General features: G+C 43.1%; 1 pseudogene across 1 annotated transcript in view; it reads left to right on the top strand.

The window, feature by feature from the left end:
- The first annotated feature begins 1543 nt into the window (after positions 1–1543).
- LOC309400675 (dnaJ homolog subfamily C member 3-like) overlaps positions 1544–12669 on the top strand; it is a 63042-nt pseudogene continuing 51916 nt past the window's right edge. The window contains exon 1 of the transcript XR_014176871.1: positions 1544–1817. The product of XR_014176871.1 is annotated as a dnaJ homolog subfamily C member 3-like (transcript). The remainder of the gene's footprint in view (positions 1818–12669) is intronic.

The raw sequence follows: 12669 nt of genomic DNA on the forward strand, positions 1-12669 counted from the left end.
CCTTATAAGGCTTTTTCCTCAATGTAACCAATAAGAAATGAGTTAAGTGTTTCCGTGTTATGCTGTCTTTGAGAATGTGTAAGAATGAGTGCTTCGATAATGAAGGTCGTTCAGAAATTCACGTTAGCCATGGGCTAACTTTTCTGAACCAGGCTGCCAAATAAACTTTTCCTGTATCCTGAGAAGTCTAAAGCCTGTCAATTTCTGCAACAACACTATGGCCTTCCAGCTCCTTGGGTCCTTTACTAACAACTCCAAGAACAAGAGGGTTTTTAAATATATATATATAAATAAAAGGAGACTAGGATAGATCTATTTCGAGCTAATTAGCTCTCATCAGCTAGCCATACCCTTACTGGGATTAGAACCCGGGCTGTATATATCTTAGGCAGGAGTCTTAACCACTAAGCCACGGGTTCTCTTCCTTATCAGTTGAGCCAGGGAAATAGGTATGTATTTATGTTACAACCCCTGGTATGACTAAATATGGGAGGAAGGTCACTACTCCCTCTTTCTGTCCTTCGGCCTATCACAAAGACCATGCAGGCAGAAAACCATATTTTTATTTTTACTGTTGCCTTTTTATATTTGTGTTGTAATTGTACTGATAAATAAATAAAGGGAGACTAGGATAGATCTATTTCGAGCTAATTAGCTCTCATCAGCTAGCCATACCCTTACTGGGATTAGAACCCGGGCTGTATATATCTTAGGCAGGAGTCTTAACCACTAAGCCACGGGTTCTCTTCCTTATCAGTTGAGCCAGGGAAATAGGTATGTATTTATGTTACAACCCCTGGTATGACTAAATATGGGAGGAAGGTCACTACTCCCTCTTTCTGTCCTTCGGCTTCATCACAGAAGACCATGCATGCAGAAAACCATATTTTTATTTTTAATGTTGCCTTTTATATTTGTGTTGTCTCCCTTTATTTATTTATCAGTACAAATACAACATATATATATATATAGTTTTTAAAGGGGGAAATAGGAAAGAGCCACCTTAAATGAGCCACCCGTCTTATTTATTTATTTATTTTACACGGCACAAAGGTTAAGAATGATCTCTAGAGGCTCTTGCTCAGCTTTTGCTTTGTATGCCCGGCTTTCAATGGGAGAGTCTGGAGGAGAGGACGAGGGAGGCGCTCTGCACAAGCTCAGGAGCTACATTTTTCATCACGTGCTTCCGCTGGAAATAATAAGGCATCCTTAAAAATATTATTATTATTGGCTGTTAAATAAAACAATGTATATGGTAATTTCCCTTCCTCCAATTTGCAAAAGGCCTTGCACATAGCCGCCGCCGCCCCCCCCCATCCCGGAATCCCACTTTTTTTTCGCACCACGTGACTGGGGGGGGGAAATCTCACCTTTCGAATTCTGCAAATTTTCCCCGCGAGCCTTCCGACTCTCCGCCGCGCCTGCCCTAGCTCTGATTGGCCAGGGAAGTTCTAAGGCTCTCCAAGAAGAGGGCGGTGATTGGCTAGCAAGCTCCAGTCTTCCATTCCCATCCTCCCTTTCTTTGGACGGCCACCAACGAGAGAGAATAGTCCTCCTAGAGCGGCCCCATGTTCACACTCGAACAATAGAGAAGACGACCAGCGTGGCGGAAAGAACTGTCAACGACCTGAATACGGATGCGAAAGTGAGCGGGTTCCGGAGCTGGGACATGGAGTCCGGGCAGCAGCCGGCGTGGCGCAGCCTGGGGCTGCTTGGCCGAAGCTCGGACGGTCCCGGGCTCGGTCCGGCCAACTGTGAGAAGAGGCTGCTGTGGGCCGCTTCGTTGCTCTGTATCTTGCTGGATCTACAGTTGCCAGGTAACCATAGTAACCGGAGACCACCTCCGTTTCCTTTTTGACCTTAGCAACCGAGCTTCCACTGGCCCCGCCCCTTGTTGCCACAGTCGTTTCCTGTCAATCTTTTTTGCTCCCAATACCCCTTTACCTTGACAAGCTCCGCCCTGTCATTCTTCGAGAGGCCCTCCCCTCAGGCAACGTGATTGGCTGGCTTCGCCTGTGCTTTTCCCCCAACCCTCTTCTCTGGGTTTCTTCTATTTAAACCTTAGCATGTTCCTAGTCCTCAGTGATCTCTCTGTCTGAGGGGCACTGTTCCAAGCTGCGCGCATGCGCACGTGGAAAGTAAACACTGCACAGCAGTTTCCAACTGCCGTGCAGTGTCGTTTGCCGGACACGGACTGCAGTCTGCAGAGTGGCCGCACAATTGCGATTGAAACCCCCTCCAGCTAAACAGGAGTCTTGAGGTGCTGCAGGGCAGCAAAGTGACTGGGTTGAGGACTTGAGGTGGCTCGGGCTTCCTGGAGCAACTATTTTTGAGGAAACATTGCCCACAGCTGCCTTCGCACAAGTTTAAGGGGGGGGGGAGGGAGTGATTGGCCGAAACTCACTGAAAGTAAGTTCCCTGTCTTTCTGACCCAAGTGATTAATTCAGCCTTTGAGATAAACTCTATTGTGTGAAAGCAGCCGGCGTCCCTTCCTCTCCAGCATCCGTGCCTCGAGTAACACATAAAAGCCCACTAGGGATGGGGGTGGGGGCTGGTCGCAAACCAAGAACGAGCCAACTAAGCCGAGCAACGAGGTAGAAAGCGATGGCGGGAGGCTCACTGCTACCATTTCTCTCGAGGCTACCCACCTGAAGCTTGAATTGGCAAATCCAGGGCGGCGAGGCAGCAATCCCAAATTCCCACCTAGAGTGGGCACTCCACAGAATCCAAATGCAGGAAGCAGGGTCTGTTTCCTCCTGCATCTCTCTCTTTCAAAGAAAATCTTCCTTGTTCTATCTCTCCTGGCTGCAATCTCAGCTATCTTTGAGTCTCCAGCCGGTCAAGTGATATCACCTGATATTTGATAACTCCTTGGGATTTTCAAAGTCATTGAGAATATTTTTGCTTTTAAGCTAATTAAACTTCCTATCTGTCAGTTTATTTGCAATTTTGTTGGATATTTTGGGTCACTAGTTACTATCACTAGTTATATGCAGAATTGTCTCCCAGAGTTCAGTAGTAGCAGGTTACTAAAACCACCTGTATAGAGAGGAACAAATTGCCACAATTTTTTAAACAATCAGCAAGCATTGTTGAACAGACAGGCAATAAATCCTCGAGTTTACAAATTAATGATGGAAGAAAACTGTTAGATGTGAATGAGACTTTATGCATGGGGATTTTAATCATTTTACTCATTTAAAATAGCAAATTGCATATAATACATTAAAATGAAGTATATCAAGTGAAATTCATTAAAATGAAGTATATCAAACATTTACTATTTTAATATTACCAGTATTAAGTACCATTTATATATTCATTTCAAAGCTCTTTTTTATTTAATCCAAAATGAATTTGAAAAGATAATTGTAGTGAGTTTGCTTTTGAACAAATATTTCTTAATTTATTTGTTCATAATTTTATTCGTTTTAAAATTTTATTAGTTTGATTTGATATAACACTGATTTCGTTGTTGTCTTGGGTGACATCTGTGAAAAAAAGTCAGGTGCTCAGGCATGAAAATGTGCCGCTCAAACACTATACTTTTCTGCTTGTTGTGGAAAGTAAAGACTCTAAGACCAGCTCTTTGCAATGCAAGAAAGTTTATTGCGCAGGTTCAAACAGCTCAAACAGCATAAATTGGTCTGAACCCCGAACAGTTCCCCCTGACATTCTTTTATAGCCATATTGACGTAAGCATATACGTAGACATATATTTGCTAAATTGGTAAAAGGAGAGATGGAAAAATACAGAAAAAGCCAAGAATAAAAATACGTTAAGGAACACTAACATCTGCTAGACAAATACGGAACTATCCCCTGTCCTGGACAGATAACAGGATACAACCCTCATGATCTGTCTGAACATAAAGATAAAAATATAAATGTCTACAGCTAAAAATATAATTGTTATGCCCCATTGATCCCACCCTGCAACTGTCTGCAACTATCTTTTCCTTGACCAGTCTTTGCATTGTTATAATGAACCAAAGTTTGAACCAAAATTCGGGGCCTGTCTTCCCTCCTTCCTTAATCCCCCCTTTGTGACTCATCTGAATTTTCCAGAAGAGTCACATATTCTTCCAACTCTGTTGCAGGTCTTATTTTCTCATATTCTAGCATAGCCATCACCTGTGCAGTTGCCTTTCTTTCTGCTAATAAAGATAGACTATTAGAGATGGTTCTAACAAAAATTGGCAATACACAAGGAAGTATCACACATCCCGCTGCAATCAACCCAATCAAAGCAACTATGGCCTGTAATCCTGGAAGCTTGGGAAACCATCCCCCAAATACCTCCTTCAGATTAAATCCTTTCCATATTTGAGTGGGATTATGTGTAAGTTGTCTAATTTCTGTAGTCAACTGTTTTACCACCTTCCCTGTTTCATCGATTTGTAGGCAGCAATTAGACAAATTAAACTTTCCACACACCCCTCCTTCTTTAGCCAAGAGATAGTCTAGGGCCAATCTATTCTGATACACAGCAGTTCTTATCTTATCAGTGGCTTCCGACAAAATATTAAGTGCTTTGTCTATTCTCACCCCTGCCAGATCCAGAACTGCCTGTAACCGAATGATTCTATTCAACATGTATATAGGGGTGCGGTACCCCCATGATCCATCTTCAGCCCATGTTGCTCTCCCATACGTACACACTATGCGTTCGCTAGTCCACTCCTCGTCCTCCTTATCATAAGCGGAATATTCTTTACAAGGGAAGTCTGAAAACACAGTTTGTACCTCCCTCTTAGCTCTCATTCCTACTTGTTCATATAAGGGGACTCCTAATATTTGTTTTGATTGAATTGGTAATAAAAAGAAGGATGGTTTTATCCAACCTAGGACACATGAACCTGACCAATCAAAGGGGAGTCGTTCATAAGCTAGCTTTCCACATATCCAATACATATCTTTAGGTGCTACCCATTCATCAGCCATTCGAGATGAATTCAGATAACCTAGATATGTTCTATTAAAATATTCAGGTTTGGTGGCATTTCCTGGAGATATCCATACCATTTCTAGCAAAACAGTTTCTTCCTACAAGATTGGTGGTAAGTGTCCAGACAATACCCGTAAGGTGCTCCCTTTTTGTAATATTTCCTGCTTTGGAAAGATTATTATAAATCAATGGATGAGCCTCCAAAGCTTCCCAGGGCCATTGTTCTCCCATATTAGTTCTTCCACACACAAAACAATTCTTGACTGTAAGGGTTTTGGCCACTTCCTCAGCAAGCTCTACAAAAAGATTATTGGCCTTAACACTTATTAAAAGGGGAGTTTCTAATTTTCGTAGATTATCATAAACTGACCATCCCAGGGATTTTACTTCACCTTCAAATACTTTCTCCACTTTTATAGTAAGATACGTTTTGGGATCTGATCCTGTACCATCTATTCCAAATCCATAACTTACTATAGCGGGATGCCTTCGGTCCACTTCTAATTCTACTAAATTTCCACTGCTTCTTCTAAAGGAAGTAATATACTCACAACCTTTATAACCCCCTCCAGTATAATCACAAATACACTCCCATCCAGAGCATTGGGTACTTCCAGCACAGGGGAGCCATTGGTTTGGGTTGCCATAAGCCCAATTCAAGTTAGTGGAACACAAATATTTATGGTTTGCTTGGTAGGCTGTTACCCAAGACCCGTCTCCACAGGTGGAACCCCATCCTTTACTCATGGCGATACATGCATCAAAGCTTATTCTTAAGGGGTCTTTTCCTCTTTCTAACTTTAGAGTATAATTGAGAAAATACAACCTCCCGTCACCTTCAGGTGTATTACGAGTGCCATATTTAGCCAATCCAGCATATACGGTTACATTTAACCGTATAGGAGTACTAGGGTTATAACAAATGATTCTTCCATCATGGTTGCACAAACTATACATGGTTTGGTTATGTATACAATTGACAAGCTGAGGTTTACAATTTCTGGGAGATTGGGTGTGATAGACTAAAGTATTAAGAATGGTTCTCCCTACTTGTGCTTTTGTAATACAAGGAGAACAGGTGTCAGGGGCCTCGGTGGAGTGAGGTGGGGGTCTAGGTATTTTTCTTGGGGTAACATGAGACTTTGGTGCACGTGTTTGTGGGGGAAGTCTCCTTACGTGTGTTTTGGTGGGTGTTTGACGAGGGGGTGGACAGTGATCCAATGAGCCATTGCAATCTTGATAACATAATACCCCTTCTGTCCCATTACATCTTTGGTATATATCTAGACCTCTTCTTCCGGATCGAGCACAAGTGGTTAAATCAAACCTGGTACATGCTTTTGGTTTCTCCAACCGAACGTAAAAGGCCCCATTCTTCAAACATTGAGTACACGGACCTTCCCCCAGTGGCCACTTCTCTCCAACACTCCGCTGTTTCCTTCTTTTCTTTCTCATTCTCCTTCTCATAAGTCCTAAATCTATGCGGCTATGTTGTAAGGTGCATATCCCTTTCCATCCAGGTTTCAACTGATTGATGTGAGTAACTCGTTCCCAACCCCGAAATATTGGATCCCCACAGTCTAATATAATAGGAGGTCTTTCCTCTCGATATGAAGCATAGCTACACATTCCCTTCCTGAGCACATAGCCTACGTACTTACAAAGGAGATGATTTGTGTACTTCCGAGCTAGACAGGCTTCCTTGACTAGTTGATCAAATGCATGGGGGGCTTGACAAGGATGTGGTAAAATTCCATTCCAGCAATCTGGTGTAAAAACAAGAGGTGGATAGCCCTGGCACTGTCCATTGCCTATTACATAAGACTGGACAATACCTGGACGCTCCTCAGGCCTACTCCATTGTCCTAGATTCTGCACACACACAGAATTACCTAACACCCTTGTAAATAAAACACTTACCCCCAACCAACCAATAGCACAAGTGAAACTCATCCTCCGTTGTATCCGGTAAGTCCACTTCTTCCTGATACCTCTGGATGGCTTGATTTACAGTAGGACAAGATTTAAGTGTACAATAAAATGTGTTATCTATTCTATGACCTATGTATGGTGATAATACGTCTTCTATAATTTTTACATCACATTCAACTCTACAATATGAACAAGCAATGCAATCAATACAATGTGCACAGCAACAACACCCACACTTACAATTACAAAACCAACACATATAAACCTATCCTAGTTAATTCTACTATAAGTATCTGCTAAGATATATTTATTATCTATGTATTACTCATCCACTTCTTCACCCTTGTGTCGAAAAGTCAGCTTCCAGGTGTGACTTTAGCAGGGGTTGCTTCTTTCTTCCAAGAATTCGAGCCACGTGACCTGCTGTTGGCCTTCAGAAGTTAAAGAGGGCAAGGGAATCAGAGGATCAATAGGTTTTGGAATACCACAGAACCGCTTATGACAGTAATAGAACAATACAATCACTAGTGATCCTACTACTAATATCCAAAGTTCCCACACCCAGCTTTCAAACATGTGTCCATACCAATCTTCAGCCGTGCTTGGGAACCAGCTTCCGGGTGTGGTCCCGCAGGGCTAGTTTTCCGCTTCTTCAATCTTCTTAAAACAACCTGGTTACACTTAACCTATTTACATACATAATACATATGATTTAAGTACGTTGGAATGTCAGTTTCGTAGGGTTTTGTGGCCCACCGACACGTCCCACCCCACATCAGCAGCTTTAACCCTCGTCCAATGAATCCAGGACTTGGACTCCGCTATCTTCACTGCCAATGGAGACACCATTATAACCACATATGGTCCTTTCCATCTCCCTTCCAGATGTTCCTTTTTCCAATGCCTTATCCACACGTTATCTCCCGGCTTGAATGGGTGACATTTAGTTATCAATGGTGGGGGGGGTTTGCTCCAAAACATAGTCTCGGAGCTTTTCAACTTGCTTATTTAGTTCTCGCACCATTTCCATATTCCAAACACCCCCCTTATGTCCCAAATCAGGCCATCCCACTAAATTCCTAAGGGTTCTATTCATTTTTTTTCAGCCATTGTTTCTGATTTCGGGTGATGCGCACTATGGAACCTCCACTTAATCCCTACCGCGTTAGCCACTGCCTGGTTAATATGATGGACAAACTCAGGCCCATTATCCGATGAGATATGGGACGGAAGTCCAAACCTAGGGATTATTTCCTTAAGGAGCAGCCTAGCCACTTCTCTAACTTGTTTCGTCTTTGTGGGAAAAGCCTCTGGCCACCCGGTATACATATCAACCATAACTAACATTGCTTTATAAAGACCACATCTTGGCATGTCAGTGAAATCAATCATTAAATAATCCATTGGGAAATATGACACCGGGATGGTTCCAGGTGGCAGGAGTGGTCCCTGCCTAGGATTTACCTTAGCACATATAATACACTTGGCCACAACTTTCGCTGCTATTCCAGCCAGTCCATTAATGAAATAATCCCTACTCAGGGCGGTTTCTAAGGCAGTTTTCCCCATATGAGTGGTTTCATGTGATAGCTGGACTAATGTCCATGCTACTGACGACGGCACATATATTCTTTTATCTGGCATCACATACCAACCTTCCTTTATACTAGCATGTAAATCATGAGTGGCCTTAATACACTCCTGTTGAGTATATGTTGGCTTTATTTCTGGTGGAATCACTCCTAGATCCACTGCTACATGAATTGCTAAATCAGGGGTTGGGCCTGCTCGTTTGGCTGCTTCTCTGGCTTCTAAATCCGCTAGTCGATTTCCCTGGGCTATCCTATCGTCCCCCCTCTGGTGGCCTTTACAATGCATAACAGAAACCTTCGCAGGTTTATGTACTGCATCGATGAGGCGACTAATCAAATGTCCATGTTGGACATACTTCCCTGCAGAATCTCGAAAACCTCTTTCCTTATAAACTGCTCCATGAGCATGTAAAATCAGGAAAGCATACTTACTATCAGTCCACACATTCAAAGTTTCTTTCTCTGCTCTTTCTAAAGCACTTATCAATGCCCACAATTCTGCCACCTGACCACTCCACTTCCCTCCTATCGGCCCACTTTCTACAACACCTTCATCATTCACAATCGCATATCCGGCCACACGCTTCCCCTCATGCATGTAACTGGAGCCATCTGTATACCAATAAAGTTTTGCATCTTTCAATGGGATATCAGATAAATCGGGACGAGTCGAATACACTGTCTCTAATACTTGCAAACAATCATGTTCCTTTTCAGTTTCTGTAGGCATTAATGTAGCTGGATTCAGCCTATTGGAAACTACTAACTGTACTTGGGGATTCTCAATCAACATAGCTTGGTACTTAGTCAATCTCTGGTTACTAATCCATAAATGTCCCTTATTATCTAATACTGACTCTACTGCATGTGGGGTGTGCACGTTAATGGAACAGAAAAATGTTAGTTTGTTACAATCCTGTAACAGTTCAGCAATTGCAGCCAAAACCTTCAGGCAGTGCGGCCATCCTTTGGCCACTCCATCCAATTGTTTGGATAGGTAGGCAACAGGTTGTTGCCACCTTCCAAGTTTCTGAGTGAGTACTCCTAAAGCCATATTTTTGCTGGTATCCACATACAAATTAAAAGGTTTCCTCAAATTGGGCAACGCTAAAGCAGGTGCAGAAGTAAGAGCTATTTTAATATCTCTAAAAGCATTTTTCTGTTCTCCTTCCCAGAGGAAAGGATCTACATTTGCTCCCCTAGTAGATGCATATAGAGGTGCTGCTATTAGAGCGAAGTTGGGAATCCAAATTCTACAAAAACTTGCTAAGCCAAGAAATCCCCTAAGTTGTCTCCTATTTTTGGGTTCTGCTATTGTTAAAATAGCTTCTTTTCGTTCTGGTCCTAGCGATCTGCGTCCTTGCTCAATATCATAGCCTAAATATCTCACTTTCTCTTTCACCAACTGTGCTTTCAGCCTGGATACTCTATAACCACAATGTAGTAACAGATTTAACAACCTTTTGGTATTCTCCCAACAAGTATCCTCACATTGTCCTGTCACCAACACATCATCCACATATTGTAAAACCACATCTCCTTCTTGTCTAGGAACAAAATATAACAGATCTTGTTTTTACTGCCACGAATTCCTCCATTTCTCCTGACCCCCCTTCTTCGTCTTCACTCACAGACTCCCCCTCAGCAACTTCTGCTTTTGGTATAACATCTGCAAGCTTCTGCTTCCTATGCACTGCTGGTGCCCCCCCCCCCCTGCTGCCGCAGCAACTTGAGGTTGCTGTGCCAACAACGGTGGGGGGTGACGCGTACAGCGGGGGCCTCACCACATCCTCTTCTTCCACACTCAAAATCTTCTTTTCACTAGCTACATTTTTCTCTGTTTTCTGAAGTTTTGCTATGCTTTCATTACAACAATTGTTACAATTCTTTTTAGATGTTTTACACTTATTTCCCTTTTGTCTGGCAATGCATAACCGCACCATTTCCGCCTGACATTATAAGAGCTCATCCGCCCTCTCTACCACAGTGGTACGCCACTGATCTATATAGGGAAATTGATTGGGATATTTCTCCTCATGTTGGTGAATCAAAAGCCACAACTGATTATAACTTGCTCTCTGAAAGATCCCTGAGTTGAGCACCCCACCCCCAGGTGGGGCCAATGTTTCTCACACAAATATCTTAATCTCTCTTTAGAAATTCCAGGATAGGGCGTTGCATAATGGGTGTAATTAACACAGGACTCGAACCCTTTCAACATGCATTCCAACGGTGTGCTGGGAATGCTCGATGACCCACCCATCTCTAACAACACAACCACCGACCCGTAGTCTCGGAAAAACCACGACCACTAGCGGGAACTGCGGTGGCAACCACCCACACAACCTAACACGGAGTTCTTTAGGGTCGACGCCCCGACTCCAGGAGGGTGATCAGTCCCCCTCTTCTATCTTCAAATGAGATAGGTACTTCACAAAATTAACATATACTCGCCTGAAAAGTCTTCACACACGTCCTGGCCAGGAAAATAGTTCAGACCTTCTTTCTTGCATTCAAGGGTTCTTGGACTAGGTTTTCCAGCACCGTCGATCCCACGGGGAGGTCCCTACCCCCTCCCGGAGAAAACATTCTCCGCGGCGACGTGGAGGTTGGGAGTGGCCTCCCACTGGATTCGAAGGGTGAAACCTGCCCTCAGCGAAACATCGCCTCGCCTAAGAGTCCCATCTGGATGGTGCCATGTTGTTGTGGAAAGTAAAGACTCTAAGACCAGCTCTTTGCAATGCAAGAAAGTTTATTGCGCAGGTTCAAACAGCTCAAACAGCATAAATTGGTCTGAACCCCGAACAGTTCCCCCTGACATTCTTTTATAGCCATATTGACGTAAGCATATACGTAGACATATATTTGCTAAATTGGTAAAAGGAGAGATGGAAAAATACAGAAAAAGCCAAGAATAAAAATACGTTAAGGAACACTAACATCTGCTAGACAAATACGGAACTATCCCCTGTCCTGGACAGATAACAGGATACAACCCTCATGATCTGTCTGAACATAAAGATAAAAATATAAATGTCTACAGCTAAAAATATAATTGTTATGCCCCATTGATCCCACCCTGCAACTGTCTGCAACTATCTTTTCCTTGACCAGTCTTTGCATTGTTATAATGAACCAAAGTTTGAACCAAAATTCGGGGCCTGTCTTCCCTCCTTCCTTATGCTGACACTGAAAAAAAATTTGAGGGAACACTGTTGAGGGGACTGACCTCTGTGAATGGATTCGCTCTATATCAGCGATGGCAAACCTTTTTTGGCTCGCGTGCCACAAGTGGGGGGAGTGCAGGGGGTCATGTGCAGGCGTGGCGCACCCATAATGCAATGCACGAGCCCCCAGTGCGCATGCACGCACTACAGGCGCGACACCCCCCCCATTTTTCCATGCTTTTTTCGCCGTCCCCAGGCTCCAGAGGTTTTATAGGAGCCTGGGGAGGGCGAAAGCAGCCTCCCTCGCCCCCCCCCAAGCCCTCCTGACAAATGGCTCCGCGTGCCGCCTGTGGCACGCGTGCCATAGGTTCGCCATCACTGCTCTATATAATGATCATCCTTATACAAGTAGCCCTTGACTTACCACAGTTCATTTTGTGACTGTTCAAAGCTACAAAGGTACTAAAAAAAGAGACTTATGACCATTTGTCACCCTTACGACCGTTGCCGTATCCCCTTGGCCAGATGATCAAAATTCAGAACAGTTGGCAATGAACTCATATTTATGACCATTGCAGTGTCCCGGTGTCATGTTATAACCTTGAGACAAGTAAAGTCAATGGAGAAATCAGATTCACTTAACAATTGCCGTACTAACTTTAACAACTGCAGTGATTCACTTAAAAGCTGTAGCAAGAAATATCATGAAATGGGGCAAAACTCACTTAGCAAATATTTCACTTAGAAAAAAAAATATGGTCATAAGTCAAGGTCTTATTTAAAAACCCAGGACAGGAGAAAAATAAAGAAATGTTCACTAAACTGAGCTGTACAAAGTCACAACTTAAACCCATCAAAACCTAGGCCATGAGGTATAAGGGGAGACTACCCTTGGTAGAGGGATACCAAGCAGGTAACCGTTTTACAATAAAAAACAGGAAATATTTTATAACTATACAGCTAATTTAGTAAGGTAAAGTTAAATAGAAAAGTTTGAATTAGAAACGTGATCTAAAGTTTCAGTGGACC

This window comes from Natrix helvetica, assembly GCF_964273705.1.
Source record: "Natrix helvetica genome assembly, chromosome: W".
Taxonomy (NCBI): domain Eukaryota; kingdom Metazoa; phylum Chordata; class Lepidosauria; order Squamata; family Natricidae; genus Natrix; species Natrix helvetica.